This window comes from Pelophylax lessonae, assembly GCF_965119305.1.
Source record: "Pelophylax lessonae genome assembly, chromosome: 1".
NCBI lineage: Eukaryota > Metazoa > Chordata > Amphibia > Anura > Ranidae > Pelophylax > Pelophylax lessonae.
In genome coordinates, this window is record NC_138768.1 from 889,538,026 (window position 1) to 889,558,165 (window position 20,140).

General features: G+C 45.2%; 2 protein-coding genes across 2 annotated transcripts in view; both read right to left on the bottom strand.

The window, feature by feature from the left end:
• Positions 1-20,140, bottom strand: part of LOC309550826 (uncharacterized protein) — a gene marked incomplete at its 3' end in the record, with an annotated part of 215,412 nt that overhangs the window by 14,396 nt on the left and 180,876 nt on the right. The gene's annotated exons all lie outside the window — the stretch shown is intronic.
• LOC309549226 (uncharacterized protein) overlaps positions 1-20,140 on the bottom strand; it is a gene marked incomplete at both ends in the record, with an annotated part of 142,167 nt that overhangs the window by 6,699 nt on the left and 115,328 nt on the right.

Here is a 20,140-nt window from a genome sequence, read left to right on the forward strand (position 1 = left end):
TATTGGCCTTCTTGCAACGGGGGGTTGAGCAGAAGCTGGCCTTGAGCACTATCAAGGGTCAGGTTTCAGCATTGGTGGTATTCTTCCAGAGGCCACTGGCTACTCATTCTTTGGTGAGGAATTTCATCCAGGGGGTGCGGCACCTGGCTCCTCCGGTGCGCGCGCCCTTGCCGCCCTGGGATCTTAATTTGGTGTTGTCGGTTCTCCAGAAACCTCCCTTTGAAAATATTAGGGAGATTCCCTTGCTTACCTTATCCCAGAAGGTGGCCTTTTTGGTGGCTATCACTTCTGCACGCAGGGTGTCGGAACTGGCTGAGTTGTCCTGTCGTTCCCCCTATCTGGTGGTTCATAGGGATAAAGGTGGTTCTTCGTCCGAATCCATCCTTCCTTCCTAAGGTGGTTTCCGACTTTCACTTGAATGAGGATATTGTGTTACCTTCCCTGTGTCCTAAGCCCAGTCATCCTCGGGAGTTTGCGTTACACTCCTTGGATGTGGTTCGGGCGATCAGGGTGTACTTGGCTACTACTGACTCTTTTCGTAAGGCTGATTCACTTTTTGCGATCACGGATGGCCCTAGAAAGGGGTTGCCTGCGTCTGCCGCGACTATCTTCAGATGGATCAGACAGACGGTGGTGCAGGCTTATTCTATTAAGGGTCGGGTTCCTCCGTTCCCTGTTAAGGCGCACTCTACTCGGGCTCTTAGTGCTTCCTGGGCCTTCCGCCATCAGGCGTCGGTGCTTCAGGTTTGCAAGTCGGCTACCTGGTCGTCGGTTCATACCTTTACAAAATTTTATAAGGTTGATGTGCTGACATCGGCGGATGCCTCTTTTGGCCGCAAGGTTTTGCAGGCTGCTGTTTGAGGGGACCTTTGGTCTACCTCGGGGGTTTTGTTTTTTTCAGGTGGGTCTCATCTTCTTGTTTCGATGAGTCCTCTGTTCTTCTGGTTGGCTCTGTTTTGGCCTTCTGGATTGGATTTTATTTCTGTTATCCCACCCCTCATTTATGGCACTGCTTTGGGACGTCCCTATGGATATCAAGATATGGATTCTGCGTCTGTCAATGAGCGTCAGAGAAAACTGGATTTTTGACTTACCGTAAAATCCTTTTCTCTTAAACTCATTGACAGACGCAGTACCCGCCCCTCTATTTTGAGTTGGGTTGGTATGAGTCTCTGACACTGCTTTGTTACATAACTGACATCCTATAGCAGGGAGAGAGAGGATATACCCCTGGGACTGCCCATAGGTGTGGCCAGAACCTTTTTCCTGCCTAGTGTCCTACTCCTGTAGGGGGCAGTATAACCCTATGGATATCAAGATATGGATTCTGCGTCTGTCAATGAGCTTAAGAGAAAAGGATTTTATGGTAAGTCAAAAATCCAGTTTTTTTTATGACACATTATTTAACATGTCACTTTGCTCTTCCCCAGCATGCATTGGGTTTCCCATGCTGCTTTGTGGTCCCAGTGAATGACTCAGTGTGCATACAGTGTTTTCCCTGTGTATTCTTGTGTCTTTCCTATGATTTATAGCAAAACGAGCAATGGCCCCTTCCCGATTTTGGGATGATGTGACATGCTTTATGCTCCTGTATTATGTGAGGGGAGTGGAGAGCCGGAGGAGGAAGACATTTGAATGAAAACGTCGCACCTTTTGGTCTCATCCCATGATGCTGAAGAGGCCCTCTGAGGGATTTGTTTCTCTACACTACGCGGATTTGACAGTATCCGGTGAAATTCTTTAATTTCACTCAGATGACTGTAACCACATTTGATTTTCTCTTGGAGAAATTGGCACCACGTCTTCAGCGGATGGACACCAACATGAGACGCAGTGTGCCCCCAGTGGATCGTCTTCTAGTCACTCTCAGGTAAGTCAGCTGCTGTTGTCATGCTAATGTAAAGAGGCCCCCAACTCTCCTGTTGCAATAATGTTTACTCAATAAGCTAACTCCAACCCACCTAGCCCCCCCCCCCCCCCCCCACACACACACTATAACGGACACACTGCCCACAGAAGACTAATTTGGTAGGACATCATATACATGCAAAAAATTTAAATATACTTGTTAAATTTACTCACTGGTCACCTTATTAGACTAATGTCAAATTAGCCAATCACATAGCTACTACTCATTGACTTTGGGTGAGCATGGAGGGTGTTGTGCAACACTCAACATAGTATAGTTGCGAATATCAGGGGCAAATGTCAATTGCCAAAGAAAATTTACTTTTCCGTTAATTCTTGTCTATTTTCCTTATGACTAGGTTTCTTGCATCCAGACAGACATTCACGTGTCTGAACCATTATTTCCTATTGGGGATCTCCACAATATCGTTGATCGTTCATGACACCTGCAAGGCCATATGGGAGGAGCTAAGACCAATTGCAATGCCTGTCCCTGATGCACATGTGTGGTTGCAAATATCTGAGGGATTCCTGATGAAGAACCAATTCCCCAACTGCCTTGGGGCCCTTGACGGAAAACATATGCATATAAGAATGCCTCCTGGATCAGGCTCCAGTTATTTTAATTATAAGAAATTTTTTTCATTGGTGCTGATGGCTATCTGTGATAGCAATTATAAATTAGTTACAGTGGATATTGGGGCATATGGTAGCATTGCCGACTCCCGAGTGTTCAGGAAATCCGCAATGGGTAGAAGGCTTTTAGACGGCCGTCTGAACCTACCAGCTGACAAGCCACTGCCAAGAATATCTGGACCGCTATGCCTCATGTCTTAGTGGGTGATGAAGCATTTGCCCTCTCACGACATCTTTTAAGGCCATATGCCAAACATAATCTAACAAGCCAAAAAAGGATTTTTAACTACAGACTTAGTAGAGCAAGTGGCCCATTTTCCATAGTGCCATACAACTTAAAGTGGAGAATGCAGAAGAAGTGATCAAAGCATGCTGTGTGCTCCACAATATTGTCCGTGATAAAGAAGGCATCAGCCTGGAAGATGATGATGAAACACATTTGCCCTCTGTGCAATATAGTGGACTGCGACCGAACCACTCTGCTCTTGCTCTACGAGATAAATTTGCTGATTATTTCATGTCCCCTGAAGGAGAGGTTCCATGGCAGTATGCCCATATCTAATCAGTGTCAAGATTGTAAATAACTGCCCTTTTTTTCCTTTTGTTCAATAAAAGAATAAAAAACAATTTTTTTGTCAGTAAATTTTTTTTTATTAACAGCATTGAACATAACAACAAGTGCTGACTTTTTGTGGTTTTAACAGGAAAACAAATAAAATTCAAACTGCAAAGTTTTTCTCACAAAAAAGCAACATTCACGTGTCTATAGGTCATGGTAGTAGGGACTTTGAGCATTCCCGAACTGCGTGGATGCTGGTGAAGAAGTTTGGGCCTGGGACATGGAGTCCTGTGAGCTGGGGGTTGGCCGACTGCTGGAGGGGTTTGGCTGGCTGAACGATGGAACACGAGACGGTGGACCAAATGGTGGGAGGGTAGGGGTTGGTATTCTGTGATACGGCTGCATTGGGTTGGTAGGGGGGTATGATTGCTATTAGACATTATGACCAGATGGGTTTGGTTTACCCGGCATATTGGAATGGTGGAATGGCCTTTGCTGGAGGTTGAACTCTGGCATGGGTTCCCCAGCCATTGCAGCTCTTACACAGGCTATTGTTACGTTGGTAATGGTCATTTGGACCTCCATTTTCCGGTGGCTCGGGGTCTGTGCCAAATGGTGGTAGAGGCTGCGTAGAAATGTGGCATCATAATTGTTCGGATCATTGAAGGGGTCCATGGTGTCAGCCCTCCGCATTGCCCTCATATCCTCCATGAACCCCATCATGGCAGTGTCCATCTCAGTTGGTGCCGCACGTCTTCGCTGGGACCCTCTAGCTGTAGAAGCTGCCGCACGTCTTCGCTGGGACCCTCTAGCTGTAGAAGCTCTAATAGGGGGAACCTGTACAGTAGGGAAATTTGTTAGAACATTTGTCTTTACTAAATTTTTACAATGGGGCTTTTGGTTTGGTAAACTTTACTTACGGACACATGTTGTCTTGCTTGAGTCCGCACATGTTGTGGGGACACTTGTGCCGATGTGCGAGGTTGGGATTCCTGGTCACTTGTGTCACCCTCCATCTCCGCTTTGGTCACGTCTTCCCCCTCCTCTTCAGTCCCTGTAATGTTGGAGCTGGTGCTGTAATAAATATTGTAAAAGTTTTTAATACAATACAATGATAAATGTGGGAAACTGTTTGAGTCTATCATTTGTTCTACTTATAATTAATTACATTTTAGGTAGATCAATGTTAGAATGACAGCTTAGTACTCACGGTCTTAAGTTCATTACGTTTCGTAGGAAGGACAACATTTCAAAGAATGGACTTCTTTTCTTACGGCTGACTCCTGCCCCACACCTGCTCTCCTCAGCCTCATCGTTCAGCTCCCGTCTGTAGCGGTCCCTCTGTGACCTCCACCTGGTGACGATTTTTTGGCCTATGAAAAGTGGATAATATGAACTTAATAAAATGACAGACGTGAATGAAAGGTGAACTACAAGTCTCAGCATGCTAACAGTGAAAGATAAGGTGATAGAACTTTACAGTTCACCTATCTGTCTCTATTAGCATGCTGAGACTTGTAGTCCACCTAATTGTGACATATGGGTGGACTACAAGTCTCAGCATGACAACCCCACCCTCACATCCCCCCCAACAGCTACACTTACCACGTATGCGACGTTGCCTCTGACTCATTGTAGACCAGTTCGGGGTCACCTCCAGAAAGATTTCTTCCCACAGTCTTGATATTGTTATACGGTCACTGTATTCAGTGCAATTCTTGTCCCATAAGCCAGGCCTGGCATGCACAAGCTGTATGAGCCGTTCGTGGGACACATCTCTGGCCATGACTGCAGGTTGAGGACACAATTCTAGATTGCAAATGTATCGGGGTGTGTTATTACTGGTGTTGATGTCACTTCCTAGACCACTAGACCACTACCTGGGTCAAAGTTTAGATATGAATACTGTATTTTATTGAAAAAAAAAAAACAAAAAAACACGGATATGAGCGGAGTGGATGTCATCCGCTAACATCCGTTTTGCGCCCGTTCCGTTTTTTTAAACGGAACAAAAATAGGGTTCTCTTCCGTCCAAAAAAACGGACATGAACGGAACGGACGATAAACGGATGTCAGCGGATGTACATCCGCAATCCCATTGACATGCATTATGTCCATTTTTCATCCGCAATCGGAAGGGATGAAAAACGGACATACGGAACGCCCGTGTGAAAGAGGCCTTAGAAAAACCCCAAGAAATTCTTTAAGTATATAAATAGTAAGAAAGCGAGGCCAGAACACATTGGCCCCATAAAAGATGACGAAGGGAAGCTGGCCACAGGACAGAGAGAAGGCAAAAGTGCTAAATAATTTCTTCTCTTCAGTCTTTACAAAAGAATTGGGGGCTACACTAACCCAGCTTGTAATGCTAAAATAAATAATACACCTCAGGAAGTACCCCCATGGCTAACAGAAGATAGGCTTAGAATTAAACAAGAGAAACTTAACATAAATAAATCACCGGGACCAGATGGCTTACACCCGAGGGTTCTTAAAGAACTCAGCCAGGTGATAACCAGACCGTTATTCTTGATCTTTAAGGATAGTCTACAGATGGGTATGGTGCCAGCTGATTGGAAAAAGCCAACGTGGTACCAATATTTTAAAAAGGGCCGAGATATATCCCGGGTAACTATAGACCTGTCAGCCTAACATCAATAGTCTGCAAGATTTTGGAGGGGATGTTAAGGGACTATATACAGGACTTTAGTAATGAAAACGGTATTAGTAGTAGTAATCAGCATGGATTCATGAAAAATCGCTCTTGCCAGACCAATCTATTAACCTTCTACGATGAAGTGAGTTGCCATGTAGACAAAGGAAGGCCTGTGGATGTGGTGTATCTGGACTTTGCAAAGGCATTTGACACAGTTCCTCACAAATGCTTACTGTACAAACTAAGGTACATAGGTATGGACCATAGACCTGGATAGAGAACTGGCTCCAGGGGCGAGTCTAGAGGGTGGTGATAAATAGAGAGTACTCGGATTGGGCGGGTGTGGAAAGTGGGGTCGCCCAAGGATCTATCCTGGGACCAATGCTGTTTAATTTATTCATAAACGACCCAGAGGAGGGGATATCCAGCACAATCACGGTATTTGCGGATAATACTAAACTAAGCATGCCAATATGCAGGATGTGGAAACCTTACAAGCCGACCTGAACAAAATAATGGGGTGGGAATCTACATGACAGATGGCAGTGGCCACTCACTAAAAACTAGAGGAAAATGGTTTAACCTTAAAATACGTAAGGAGTGCTTTACTGTCAGAGTGGTAAGGATGTGGATTTCTCTTCCACAACTAACCAGATCAATGATACCACCCAACCAAACATCACTAAGTAAGCTTTAACCCATTCTTGTATAATTACCCGAGCTGATATCTGGAAAAGTTTTTTCCTCTTTAACTGCGTCCATCATCCCAACCTCCTCTGTAAAATTCTGATCACCCCTCACATACGTCTTTTCCTTTATAACCTCAATTTGTACATTTATCAGATCTTCATCCTAAACCAACAAAATGGCAGAAATAATATTAAATGCAAAAAAATAATAATAATAGAAGAATGATAACTCTTAGGGCTTGGGATCACTTTCTTACATTCTCATCTACCTGATGATGGTGGGGGATGGTGTGATCTTCCTGTGTGGAATCCCGGGAATACGGAGGATGGGGACATCTCTCTGGTGGATTTCTGTAACTGGATGACTCCACCATGGTGTTCTGGTAGTGCTTTCTGTGACCATTTGGAAACTCTGCCTCTTCCATTACAAAATCCTCACCATCCTCCACTTTTATCTCTTCTTTAATGTTGACCTGTGTGGAATACCGGGAATACAGAGGACGGGGACATCTTTCTGGTGGATTCTCATTACTGGATCCATCTGTAGGAAACACACACACTGACTGAATACATTGTTTCTATGTATTTATCAGATGATGGGGGATCTAGGTGGACCCTCCGTACTGCTCTCTCCTTTACAATAAAGTCTCCTCTTACCCGGTGATGTGAGGGGCGGCTGATTCTTCATCATGACGTCTTTGTAGAAGTGGATCTATAAATCCTCAAACATCAATCCATATACCCAAACAGTTTTTGTATTTAGTGGCCATCACTCACCTGTGCTGATGTCTGGAGAAGATTCCTCCTCTTTAACTTTGTCCATCATCCCAACCTCTTCCCTGAACTGCTGATCACCCCTCACATACGTCTCGTCTTCCTCTTTAACCTCATCTTTTATATCTATCAGATTTTCATTCTAAATAAACAAAATTGCAGGGAATGGTTTCTTTAAAATGTGAGCACAAATAACCTTATACCTAAAAGTGGAATATATTTTCATACAGTCAGATATCTTTTATGATCTCGACATCCATCTTCACCTACCTGATGATGGTGGGGGATGGTGTGACCTTCCTGTGTGTAATCCCGGGAATACAGAGGACGGGGACATCTCTCTGGTGGGTTCCAATTACTGGATCCATCTGTAGGAAACACACACACTGACTGAATACATTGTTTCTATATGTTTATCAGATGATGGTGGATCTAGGTGGAGCCTCCGTACTGCTCTCTCCTTTACAATAAAGTCTCCTCTTACCCGGTGATGTGAGGGGCAGCTGATTCTCCATCATGACGTCCTTGTAGAGATCCTTGTGTCTTTCTAAGAATCTTCTGAGAATACTCCTCACCTCTGTGGTCAGGTCTGTGTTTTATTAATAGAGATAAGAGTGATATCATGAGAAAAGTGAGAGAAAGAAAGGTGGCAGCATTGGGTCTGGGTGAAGAGTGGGGGACAGAAGCGTTAAATATGGGGTGTGAGGAGTGGAGATCTGCAATGTTGAATAAGGGAATGAGGAGTGGGGGACAACAGTGTCAGTGGGGGGTGTGGAATATAGGTGAGCAGTGTGGGAAGGGGGATGAGGAGAGGGGAACAACAGTGTTGGATGAGGAATGATAAGTAGGGAACACAGGTGATAGATCGGGTTGAGGAATGGGGGACAGCAGTGTTAGATGGGGGTAGCGGTGTTATATGAGGGGAGAGGAATGGAGGACAGCGGTGTTATCTGGGGGGTAGCGGTGTTAGATGGGGGTGAGGAGCGGAGGACAGCGTTGTTAGATGGGGGTGAGGAGCGGGGGACAGTGGTGTTAGATGGAGGGTGAGGAGCGGGTGGACATCGGTGTTAGATGGGGGTGAGGAATGGGGGTGAGGAAAGGGGGACAGCGGTGTTAGATGGGGGTGAGGAATGGGGGCCCAGTTGGTGTTGGGGCAAAGGACGGAATTAATGTTAGTAGTGACGGGGGAGGAAAGATGCTGAATATTTCCAGAGGTGAGTGTCGGGGTCATCGCAAGCTCTGCCTCTTCCCCAAATAGAATATGAGAACCTCAGCTCTGCCTGGTGAGGGCGCTACAGGAGAGCTGGAGGATGTTTTGTTGCTCATCCTACTTATGTGATTTCACCGGGGGACTGAAATCTGATTCTATGTGTTATGCGTTCCTCTCTTTCTGTTCCTCCGGCATAAAAACGGAAGGAGGATATTTTCTTTATGTAATTAAAGATTATATATAGAAAATAATATCTTATTACCTCCTCTGCTGCCACTTCCAGTTACGTTTTCTCTCTACTTCCTCCCGACTCGCCTCTGAAATTCTTATTTATAACTGACATCACTTCCTCTGTGGACCTACATCACTTCCATTCAGTATCTTACATCACTTCCTGTCAGTATCTTACATCACTTCCTGTCTATACCTCACATCACTTCCTGTCTGTGCGTTCCATCTGAGAGATGTCAGGTCACCACCTTGTAGACCATATTGTAAAGTGACCAGATTTTTAAAATGAAATCCGGGGACATATTTGTTTTTTTTTTTGGCAAATGGTAAACTATTTTATAAGCATATTTCCTTGAAATGATCTATGCGATGTATGTGGGATGTGTTTATGGAATGATTGTATGATATTTATGTTATTTCTCACATTTCGTCCATGAGATAGAAAAAAAAAAAAGATAAACATACTTTTTAGAATTTTTTGGGATAGGGCTACCAAACGTTAGGAAGATAAGATAGAGGAAAAACTTGGAGGGGGGGAATGGGGCAGCTAAATTCAAATCTAATCCGGGCAGGAGTGATGGTGTCACCCTCTCTGCAAAAGGAAAGAAATACTGCAGAGCTGCCATGTGCAAATAGTGGTGAAACACCCGATATATAATCATAATAAAATGTAAAATATGCATATTAATCGTACTATTTATTGTGATTATATATGGGGGGAGGGTGGTCACCACTCTTTGCACATTGCAGCTCTGCGATATTTCTTACCTTTTGCAGAGAGGGTGACACCATCACTACTATATTGTAATACATTGGTTGAATTGCACTGGATATTCATTCATAGGTTTTACCATTATAAGTCCATTTGTAGAATTTTATAGATGAAGTGTAGGGCAGTGCGGCATTTTTTGTTTTTTATTGTTGCACGTTAGATGAGGGAACCGATAACAAGATTCACTTATTGCTTTTGAGATTTTTTTAGTTGCATGGTAGTTGTTTTACTTGATTTGTTATGTCCCCTGTGGACAGGTAACCAGTGGCCCTGCATATCGGTGGTCAGTGTGCCCCCTGTATGTTGGTGGTCAGTGTGCCCCCTGTATGTTGGTGGTCAGTGTGCCCCCTGTATGCTGGTGGTCAGTGTGCCCCCTGTATGTTGGTGGTCAGTGTGCCCCTGTATGCTGGTGGTCAGCGTGCCCCCTGTATGTTGGTGGTCAGTGTGCCCCTGTATGCTGGTGGTCAGTGTACCCCCTTTATGCTGGTAGTCAGTGTGCCCCCTATATGCTGGTGGTCCATGTGTCCCCTTTATGCTGGTGGTCGGTGTGCCCCTGTATGCTGGTGGTCAGTGTCCAACCTGTATGCTGGTGGTCAGTGTGCCCCTGTATGCTGGTGGTCAGTGTGCCCCTGTATGCTAGTGGTCCGTGTCCCCCTGTATGCTGGTGGTCTGTGTCTCCCTGTATGCTGGTGGTCAGCGTGCAGGGTGCAGGAGGAATCTACATGCAGGAGGATGCTATGCACAAGGTGCAGGAGGATGCTATGCGCAGGGTGCAGGAGGATACCACATGCAGGGTTCAGGAGGATGCCACGTGCAGGATTCAGGAGGATGCCACGTGCAGGTTTTTAGGAGGATGCCACGTGCAGGGTTCAGGAGGATGCAACGTGCAGGGTGCAGGAGGATACAACGTGCAGGATGATGCCACGTGCAGGGTTCAGAAGGATGCTATGTACAGAGGGCAGGGCTATTAACCTATTTTTTTCTCCTGTATGTAATGACAGTATACATGTAATTATTTTTGTGTGTGTATGTTTTGTCAGTATATGTGTGAATATTTTTTTCTGTGTGTGGGTGGGTCTGTGTAAGTTCGCTCACACAGCCTCTATAAAACATATACACCTCACATCACATCACCTCACCACCAGAGAGACACTACAGGAGATGGTCAGAGACTGCAGACATACTACAGGAGATGGTCAGAGACTGCAGATATGATACAAGAGATGGCCAGAGACTGCAGACATGGTACAGGAGATGGTCAGAGACTGCAGACATGATACAGGAGATGGTCAGAGACTGCAGACATGGTACAGGAGATAGTCAGAGACTGCAGACATTCTACAGGAGATGGTCAGAGACTGCAGACATGGTACAGTAGATGGCCAGAGATTGCAGACATGGTACAGGAGATGGTCAGAGACTGCAGACATGATACAGGAGATGGTCAGAGACTGCAGACATGATACAGGAGATGGTCAGAGACTGCAAACATGGTACAGGAGATGGTCAGAGACTGCAGATATGGTCAGAGACTGCAGACATGATACAGGAGATGGTCAGAGACTGCAGACATGGTACAGAAGATGGTCAGAGATTGCAGACATGGTACAGAAGATGGTCAGAGATTGCAGATATGGTCAGAGACTGCAGACATGATACAGGAGATGGTCAGAGACTGCAGACATGATTGATTCAAGAGATGGTCAGGGACTGAGTTTACAGCTGAACCCGGTGTAAAGTGTATGGTATCGCAGGGCTGCTCCACTCTATTAAACCAGCTCTGCAAGATCAAGTCAGTAATCCTCCTTTGAAAGTACAACCAAGTGACAGAAGACAGCAGCACATCCAATTTCCAAAATAAAAATTGTCTTACAAACAGATAACTGCTGAAGATTAGTGGAGGACAGTAAACAGTTAATGGGTCTCTGAAGCTTCTAGCCTGAACCAGCAGTAAATCCTCCAACAAAACATAAAAAACCATGCAGCACACACAGAGCTCCGGTGTAACGTGAGAATTACCTACCCCGTGAGAATTACCTACCCCTCGTCACTTCCGGCCAGAAACAGCTGAGCAGCGCAGCAGTGCGCATGCTCAGAGCCCCGGATACCTAAAGGAAGAACAGAGGAGCTTACTAGTGCGCATGCGCACTAGTATGAAGAGATCACGGTGTACCGTGAAAAAAACCTACCGACGCGGCGCTTACATAAAACAGCTGTGCAGAAATACGAGTCATCTCCGCTCCTGTCCCGGTCACTTCCCTGCTCTCAGCAAGTAAATATAAAAGCGGCTTTCGGCTCCGTGATTTATGTTTTCATACAGCCGCCGCCGCTTTTATATTTACTATCCGAGAGCAGGGAAGTGACCGGGACAGGAGCGGAGATCACTCCTATTTCAGCACAGCTGTTTTAATGTACCCGCTGCATTACATACAGTGCCGAGTACCGGAAGTGACGTGGGGTAGGTAATTCTCACGGGTAGGTAATTCTCACGGAACACCGGCTAAATAGCTGAACAGAAGCTGAAATGGGTAACGGCCATGTGTCCCTGGTTTAGAATGCTGCTGCAGGGTCTTCTTATCAGTCTATCAGGCAATGTGCAGCTGAAATTAGGGAGATAAAAAAGGTAAGGAGTGAGGGGAGAGGAGGCTGATTGGTGACCTCACACTGCCTGAACACCTAGATATCTGGAAGACACTGCAGCCGACCAGCATTACATGTAACAGTGCTTGCTCTAATTGTAGTCATACCTTCCTGCATCTCCCTTCTGGTGCCCTCATTCAGCCCTGCTCCCAGTCAAATGTGGCGGGCTGGAGAGGGGCGGGGGAGGAGTGTTATACTGCCTGCTGACTGGCTGTGGATGGAAGGGAGGAGGAGCTCCACATTTCAGCCCGCCCATAGCCGACATCAGAGCTTCGATTTGACAGCTCTGCTCCACTCACTCTCACTGACACTGTGCTGGATGGATGGTCACACTGCTGAATGTACTCCTAGGCTGTCAGCAATAGGTATACCGCGCCTGAATCTGGGGACAGAATCGGGGACACACGTGGTCCAGGGACAGTGTCCTCATTCCGGGGTCTGTCCCTGGACACCGGGGATGTCTGGTCACCCTACCATATTGGGATTTTTGTACTTAGCGTACTTACGGTGATTGTAGGCGTATTTGTTCCTCGCAGCAAAACAGTTGAGTTCTCTCGGTGATGTTTTGGTTATTTGCTCTAACAGGTAACTTTTCAGGACTGGCCTTCAGGGTGTTCTCCCTTCATCTTCTTCCCAACATTATCAGTATTTCTTGCTAGAAAACTACTTAGAACCCCCAAACATTATACAATTTTTTTAATTTTAACAGAGACCAAAGAGAAAAAAATGGCGGTCATTGCAATTTGTTATGTCACATGGTATTTGCACAGAGGTTTTGCAAACGCAAGTTTTTTTTGGGGAAAAATAGACTTTAATCATTCCCCCAAATGGACGTACCCATACGTCTTTGGGGTTCAGTGGTAATAGCGGGATGGTGGGTGCACCTACAGGCCTCATCCCGGTATCATTTTGTTCAGTCTGCGATTCTGTACAAGGCAGAAGTGATCTGAGTGGATAATTAGCTACTCAATCATTTCTGCGGGTGATGGAAGGAGGTTCCACCCCCTTCTCACCGCCTCTCCCGGGCTCTCCGGTCCCATCGCGGAGGTCAGGAGCGATGTGGCCGGCGGTGATGGCTGCCCTGTACACAGAGATAGGAACTGACTTCATTCCCCTTGCTCTGTAACCCTAGAGACCAGGAGCGGCGAGTATTCCCCACTTCCAGTTCTGCCCCTTTGTTTACCTAGCCACCAATCTCAGTCTGATCGGCTGCAGGGGCGGCCAGAGGAGAGATTTGGAGCTCTAATAGACCCCCGATCTCCCCATAAAGAGGACCTGTCATGCCCTTTTCCTATAACAAGGGATGTTTACATTCCTTTTATTAGGAATAAAAGTGATCAAAAAAATATATAAATATATATAAAGGGAAAGTGTAAAAAAGGAAATGAATAGAAAAAATTTATTCAAATAAACAATTAAAAAAATAAATAAATAAAGCGCCCCCATCCTTGCACGCAGCAGTGAACGCATATGTACGTCATGCCCACATATGTAAACGGCGTTCAAACCACACATGTGAGTTATCACCGCGAACGATAGAGATAGAAAAATAATTCTAGCCCAAGATCTCCTCTGTAACTCTAAACTTGTAATTAGTGAAAATGTTTAAAGCGTCACCTATGGAGATTTTTAAGTACCGAAGTTTGGCGCAATTTTAAAGTATGACATGTTAGGTATCTATTTCCTCGGCGTAACATCATCTTTTACATTGTATTAAAAAATTGGGCTAACTTCTGTGTTTCCTTTTTTTTTTTTTATTGATGAAACAGTTTTTTTGGAACAAAAAAAGCATTTGAAAATTGCTGCGCAAATACCGTGTGACATAATAAGTTGCAATGACCACTATTTTTTTCCCTAGGGTCTCTGTTGCAAAAAAAAATATATAATGTTTGGAGGTTCTAAGTAATTTTCTAGCAATAAATTATGATTTTTACATGTAGGAGAGGAGTGCCAGAATAGACCAGGTATGGAAGTGGTTAAAATTGCGCACGCTCGTTGAATTGCGACAAAGTACGGTACTTAAAAATATCCATAGGCGATGCTTAAAAAGCCTTCACAGGTTACCTTTTGATCGTCTATGAGAGCAGCCAGCCGCACCATCAGATCATTTTCCAGGCAAAAACGGTAAACCCAAAAAACACCGGCAAGCGATAGGAGGGGGAGGAACATCCCTTCCCACTGCTTCGGAAAGCTCATGATCCACTCGGAATGGTTTCATGAGAAAGCCAGCCGCCAGCTGGAAAAACCAATACAATGATAGCTTTAGCCATAACTCTGGTAAACCACAACATATACATATGAGGACACCAACAATGGGGTCCACTGACACAAACGATGGGGCACAATTAATCCCACTAACACCAATGATGGGGCACTATTACCCCCAATGAAACCAAAGATGGGGCATTGTTTTTTTTCCACTGACGGGACCCTATCTACTCCCAATGGCCACAGTCCAGCCCCCCATGAATTCTGAAGTAAACTGGCTCTTTCGTTTAGAAAGTTTGGAGACCCCCCTGGTCTAGAAGAACACTACTATGAGCTCCAGAACTCTCATGCAGAAGCAAAAAATTGGGTGACCCTTGGACTGAAGAGTCCGAGCCTGGGAAAAGAGAGTTTGAAATTTCTCTTGGGGAACAAAAACTCTGGCCTGAGGTTTGTTTCGGATGAGACCCAGATATTCCAAGCCATGAGTTGGTTCCAGTTAGGGCTGCACGGTATTGGAAAAAAAGTACATTGCGATATTTTTTTTCCAACTATATATATTGCGATATTGAGAGGAAATCATGGAAGTATTGCAGCAGGGCAGCCTTCTTCTGATTATAATTGCAGATTGCACCATACAGCCAGGGCAGGCCAGGGTTAATGTTATTGTAGGGATTGACAGTGACAGTCAGTGTGGATTAGGCACAGTCGGGGCTCAGTGGTGGCAGGAGGTAGAAGAACACAAGCCTGACATGACATCTGTCCACGGTGTACTGAACTACTCAGTGAACTGACTCTTCACTCTGAACTGTTACAAATTTACAAGTTTGTATCCAGTTCTTCAGTGTCAGTGAGCTAGGAGCCGCTGATTGGTTACAGGGAGGAGCTGAGCTCCTCACTCTAGGATCATATTACCATCAGCTGGAGAACTAAGCTAGCTGCTGGCAGGCAGACTGAACGTGTGGGAGGGATGTTGGCTCTGTTCTGCTACAAAGACTGTGAGTCATCCCGACTTCTCCCTGCCTAATGCCTATGCCTTACATCGTTATCTTCGGCGACGCCCACAGCAGGATAGTCGATATCACATGGGGAGATGAAGACTAGAATACTGCAATCACTGAGCAGCAAATGAGATCACCTGTGATGTAATTTAGTTATCTTGCAAACCTGGCCTGTTAGTGGGCCCCCGAGGACCAGAGTTGAGGACCACTGCCCTAGGCTGACTGCCTGGACCACCTTCACTCTCTGACAGGAGGAGAGACAGCCGTCACCTCCTCCTGGGACTGATGCTCCCGCCAAAAGACGCTCTGTCATATGCTCCCTCAGGATTTATTTCCAATCCCAGGGTGCACTGCGGCAAACTCTGCCCATTGAGACAGTCATAAACCCTGGTGTGCTATTAGCAAGGTTTCCTCCACCGTCCAACAAGATCCCTTATTGAACACAGTGGGGAGACTCCCCAGACTCAACAGACACACCTGGAAACATGTGACAAACTAGCTGAGAATTCAGGCCCCCCTGATAAGCAGACAGGGCCATATAGGTTTTACCTAGCACCTACCTAGGAGGGTGCTACACGTGCTTTTATCTGGCCCTTGAGGCACGATTTCTCCCACTGACATGAATGATGGGGCACAATTCCTTCCATTGGCACCAACAATGGGGCATAATTCCTCCCATTGGCACCAACAATGGGGCATAATTCCTCCCATTGGCACCAACGAAGGGGCACTGCGTTACATTAACTGACAATTGTGCGGTCCTGCGACGCTGTACCCATATAAAATTGATGCCTTTTTTTCCCACAAATAGAGAATTATTTTGGTGGTATTTGATCACCTCTTCGGTTTTCATCTTTTGGGCTATAAGCAAAAAAGACGGATGATTTGGAAAAAAAATAAATAATATTTTTTACTTTCTGCTATAAACATCTAATAAAAAAAATGTAAAAAATTAAATCAAATTTCTTCATCAGTTTAGGCCAACATGTATTCTGCTACATATTTTTGGTAAAAAATATCCCAATACGCATATAATGATTGGTTTGCGCAAAAGTTATCGTGTCTACAAACGGTGGGATTTTTCATGGAATTGTTATTTTTTTATTTTTTCTTGTAATGGCGGTGATCAGCGACTTATAGCGAGACTGTGATATTGCGGTGGACAAATCACACAGCTAACTGATACTTTTTTGGGGACCAGTGACACCAATACAGTGAAAAAGATGTAATAGAAATATGCACTGTCACTGTACTAATGACACTGGCAGGGAAGGGATTAACATCAGGGGGCGATAAAAGGGTTAAATGTGTTCTTAGGGAGTGCTTACTCACAGTGGGGGAGGTGCTTTAACTGTGGGAAGGCAGAGATCAGTGTTCCTGCTTAGCAGAAACACACAGGAGGCTACGGTTGCCACCTTTTCTTTAAGCCAAACCCGAACACTTTAGCCGCGCACGGCAACATTTTATCTTTAAGGGGGAACGCTGCAGACTCTGATGTAAAGGGGAACTCTAATATAAGGGGCTTCCTGCTCACCAAACCTCCCACTTACATCAGAGTTCCCAGCGTTCCCTCTTTAATTAGGGTTCCAGAAAGCCCCCCTTACATCAGTGTCTACATGGCACCCCTTAAATCTTACCTTAGGATACTCACTCAGTTGGAGGCAGGAGAAAGAAGAGAGAGCGGGCGAGACTTCAGTCATAGACATTGGATGGTGAGCTCATTCACCCGAGGATGGAGGCTCAGGCATCAAAGCCTTTCATCCACTGTGTATCTCCCAGTTGCTGAGCTTCAAACGTTCAGCCCACACATCCCTTTCCTGAGGCACAGAACGCCAGGGATTGGAGTGTGGGTGGGCAGACAGATAGGAAGGGGTGGGAGGAGGAGGAGTAGATGAAGCCCTTTCTCCTCTCCTGTCTGTGTATGGGGGTGGGGCCGGTGTGAACATCTATGCACTCAGGGGTTGTGGTACTTGGTTACTTGGGGAGCCACAGTCCATTTTGAATATTATATAGTTACATAGTTAGTGAGGTTGAAAAAAGACATCAGTCCATCCAGTTCAACCTATGATGTGTGTGTGTGTTTGCTGTTAACCGTACATTGTATACCCCTGTATGTTGTACATTGTATACCCCTGTATGTTGTGGTCTTTAAGGTGCCCATCTAATAGTTTTTTAAAACTTTCGATGCTCCCTGCTGAAATGACTGCTTGTGGAAGAGAATTCCACATCCTTACTGCTCTGACAGTAAAGAACCCCTTGCGTACTTTAAGGTTAAACTGCCTTTCCTCTAGATTTAGTGAGTGGCCACGTGTCTTTTTTTATTCCCTTTCTCTGAATAGTTTGTTCCTTATGCTAGGGTCACCAGTACAGTATTTGTACATTGATATCTTATCCCCCCTCAATTGTCTCTTCTCCAGAGAGAATAAGTTCAGTGCTTGTAGTCTTTCCTCATAGCCGATGTCCTCCATTCCCCTAATTTTTGTTGCCCTTCTCTGGACTCTTTCCAGTTCCAGCACATCCTTCCTGAGGGCCGGTGCCCAGAACTGGACAGCATACTCCAGATGTGGCCGGACCAGAGTCTTGTAGAGCGGGAGAATAATCTCTGTATTTCTGGAGTGAATCCCCTTTTTTATACAACCCAGTATTCTGTTGGCTTTGCTTGCAGCGGCTTGGCATTGCATGCCACTGCCAAGCCTGTTGTCTACCAGTACCCCAGGTCCTTTTCCATCCTAGACTCACCCAGTGGTTCCCCCCCCTAGTGAATAGCTTGCTTTCTGGTTTCTGGCACCCAAGTGCATTACTTTACATTTTTCAACATTAAACCTCATCTGCCATGTAGTTGCCCACCCCATTATTTTGTTCAGATCCGCTTGTAAAGTTTCCACATCCTGCCCAGAAGATATTGGCATGCCTAGTTTAGTATCATCCGCAAATACTGAGATTGTACTAGATATCCCCTCCTCTAGATCATTTATGAATAAATTAAACAGGATTGGTCCCAGGACAGAACCCTGGGGGACCCCACTTTCCACACCCGCCCAATCTGAGTACTCCCCATTAATCACCACCCTCTGGACTCTCCCCTGGAGCCAGTTCTCTATCCAGGTACTCCCCTTATGGTCCATACCTACCTTCCTTAGTTTGTACAGTAAGCGTTTGTGGGGAACGGTGTCAAAGGCCTTTGCGAAGTCAAGGTACACCACATCCACAGGCTTACCTTTATCTAGGTTCATCGTAGAAGGTTAATAGATTGGTTTGGCAAGAACGATTGTTCATGAATCCATGCTGATTACTACTAATAATACCGTTTTCATTACTAAAGTCTTGTATGTGGTCCCTTAACATCCCCTCCAAAATCTTGCAGACTACAGATGTTAGGCTGACAGGTCTATAGTTACCCGGGATATATCTCTGCCCTTTTTTAAATATTGGTACCACGTTGGCTTTTTTCCAATCAGCTGGCACCATACCCATCTGTAAACTATCCTTAAAAATCAAGAATAATGGTCTGGCAATCACCTGGCTGAGCTCTTTAAGAACCCTCGGGTGCAAGCCATCCGATCCCGGTTATTTATTTATGTTAAGTTTCTCTAGTTTAGTTCTAAGTCTATCTTCTGTTAGCCATGGCGGTATTGTTTCCGGGATTCAGGTGGCCTGAAACCCAAACACATGATTCAAAACGCAAACTGTCTGGGTGAATCCTGGATGGGTGGCAACCCTACAGGAAGTGCCAGCTAGTGTCGTTTTGGGGTTAAAGGGTTTTAGTAGCAAAGGATTAAAAACACTCCAAAGAGGTAAGATATACAAGTGCTTATCTGGTGGCAGAGTCTGTGGATGTGGATCCTCCTAGAACCGTCCTGCAGGACCACTATCACCTATTCCAGCTGCTGAGCAGAGAGATGGCGGGCTTGAGAGCCTGGAGGAGCCAGTATGGAAGACACAGTGGAAGTGACGTCACCGGAAGGATAGGAGGTACCAGATGAGAAGAGAAGCAAGTTTACGCATGCAGAGTATTTTGCTCCTTCTACAGGCCTTTCCTCTTAGTCTATACAGAACCAGTCACAACTCTGAGGACAGCAGCCGCAGGTGGTCCCATGCATTCCTTTATTGTACCCCCATAACCAAATACCAGTGGCATTTTATGGAATGCCCTCTACCCTGATCATTGGTATTTTTAAATATTTATTACTGGCTGGACTATATATAATAATAAAGAAAAAGTCTCTGATAAAGAGAGAGGCTATGACCTGGTGGATTACATGCGGAACTCCTGGGTCCAGCTGAGGACATTTAGGGCCTTAAGATTGAAGATGTGTTGGATGTCCCCTTTTGGTTTGGGAACTGTGGACAGAGAAGAACTCTTGGAACTCTTCTGGCCTTAGCTCAGTGAGATAGAGTTTGGAAGACTAATGTCATAGACAGGTTAGGGCTTTAGAAAGGGCCTCCAATGGCTGTCAATGTGGTGCCTTCTCCACTCTCCATCTCACTAATAAAACCCCAATGGATGACTCTCTATGAACTGATCACATTCCAATCACCGATCATCTAATCATTGGTAAAAAAAGAAGACTCGGCACAGAATATTGTACGAAGAGTTTTTATTGGACAAGATCAGAATAAGCGATTACCACACAGTAAATGATATGAATAAAATAAAGCTTAAATCTTTTATAATAGAATTAACAAATGTGTCAAATGTATTAATAATCATACATTGGTTGGACCAATAAAAAGCCGGCTACTTCAATAAATCAAGCTCATGTATTGTCATGATTTCCTGCCAACCCCACAGCGGGTCAGAGGGCGATGCGGGTGTAAACTAACCCCGAGTGGACTGTGGTGGTTTCACATTTGTTTAT